The 1,911-nt window shown below is 37.6% G+C and overlaps 1 long non-coding RNA gene across 1 annotated transcript; it reads right to left on the bottom strand.

Annotated features, from left to right (window-relative positions):
• Window positions 1-213: 213 nt before the first annotated feature.
• LOC143073728 (uncharacterized) lies at window positions 214-711 on the bottom strand. Its single transcript, XR_012977579.1, has 2 exons — window positions 476-711; window positions 214-262 (listed from the first exon to the last, which is right to left on the bottom strand). It is a non-coding gene; the product is annotated as an uncharacterized LOC143073728 (long non-coding RNA).
• Window positions 712-1,911: the final 1,200 nt, after the last annotated feature.

Below are 1,911 nucleotides of genomic sequence, written 5' to 3'. Positions count from 1 at the left end.
TTGTCGTTCCTTGTCTGGATATGTAAAGACAGGTTGTCGTCAATTTACTGTACGTCAAGGGATGACGCGTACATGCAGGGCTCAACAGGTAGGTTGCTGTGTAGCTGTGGAGTGGCGTTATCTGTGAGACACAACAGGCAAGTCGTAGACTTTTTACTGTAATGGCCTGACCATTAAGTATAACCGACGATTGGGCTCAAGGAGAAAAGACTATCAGGTGCTGATACTTTAATTATGAACCAATCTGACATATGGTAAAAAGCTGAAAAATATAAATAAAATACAATTTTACAATGTGTTCAATTAATGTTATTATAACGAAATGTCAAAGGTAATTGACAGCACAGTCTGTTGAATGCGAGAAAATGTTGTACTTTCAAGAACAGATAGATTCCAGGTATTTCACGGAGAAAAGGTTCAAATATGTAGAGAGCAATTTGAAGGGTTCAAATACAATGTTGTGAAGTTAACTCACTCTGTGGTTAGCCACGAATTGTGTCCTAGATGACGTTTGTCCTTTGAAAAGTTCTCCAGAACTGGTATGACCTTGCAATGTTCAGTTTGAGATCCATGTGAGCAGGGGAAAGGTATCGATGATACGATGTTTTAATGTTCTTATAAGGTTAAAGATGAATAATCCTCCTAGACTGGAACACATAAACAGATTAAGAATATAATCAAACGAACTATATAAATTACGGAACGGTGTAACAGAATAAGAGGAATATGAACTAACGTAAAATAAAAGTATGGATTTTTAGGTCAGTTTTACACATATATCATGCATCATTTTCGTGAAAAAAACTTGCTTCATTAGTTAAATTCTGATTTATAAACTGAAACAGAAATAAGAGCTTTAAAGAATTATATTTATTGGATTGTCGGGACAGAAATTTACACGTGTACGTACAGGGCGGAGATATTTTACTTTCGTGAAAAAATAGTTTTACCTAAATGATATTTATACTTATCTAATGTTATCACAAGGTGTGAAGGGAGTAACCTGATTACGTTGTCAAGTAATTGGCATGTCAAATGCCGGTAGGCTAGGGGTGAGCCTAGGTTACCATTTCAATGTTCACACCGTCATTCTCATCGTCATTGTCAGACTTTTTTTACGTCATGTTGAAACAGGAACTATAAATTATAGACCAAGGTCCGGAAAACCCCGTTTTAACTACCCGTCGTGATGACAGACTTATTCGTCGTGCTTAAGCCAACTTATTTACTCCTGCTCTGCAGTTAAGATACCACTAGCCTCAAGGTGGTAGTGTAAGTGTTTGCATATTAATCCGTTGTCTACATAGAGGCAACATACATAGAGACCTGACCTAGCAGCCAGATTAAGTATAATAAGGTTACAATGGACTAATGACCATAGACGCTACTGAAACATGGGCAAAACAATTCATTGGTCAGATCAGAGTTAATATCTGTTGCGACTAGTAGACAGCAGAATACGTGTCTAGTGGGGAAACTGCAGTCGGTGGCGGTTGTGTTACAGTATGTGGTTGCTTCTCATACCGTAGTTAGCAGGGTATGCATATTCTGCAGGGTAAAATAAACGAACATACATATAGAGATGTAGTGCTTAGAAACAGTGTTGTCCCTAATTGTGACAATCACCCACTTGCATCAAGACCCTTGAACATTGACGACAACTCTAGACCACAAATGCCAAGGATTTTAACCGACTACATAATGCAAGAAGCCATTGACAGTATCTTTTGGTCATCCATGTCTCAACACATGAACCCTATGATCATTATCGAACAAGTCTGAGATGCAATTGGTACAAATCTCTTTCACAGAGATTAACCACTTCAAAATCTTGGCGATTTAAGAGTGCCAATTGTTGATGAATACAATAGATTTCCTCAACTAAAGTTCAGAAGGCTTATACAGAGTATT

The sequence above is a fragment of the Mytilus galloprovincialis genome, chromosome 4, assembly GCF_965363235.1.
Source record: "Mytilus galloprovincialis chromosome 4, xbMytGall1.hap1.1, whole genome shotgun sequence".
NCBI lineage: Eukaryota > Metazoa > Mollusca > Bivalvia > Mytilida > Mytilidae > Mytilus > Mytilus galloprovincialis.
The sequence above is the reverse complement of the archived record's forward strand: the minus strand, read 5'-3'. Positions and strand labels throughout refer to the sequence as shown.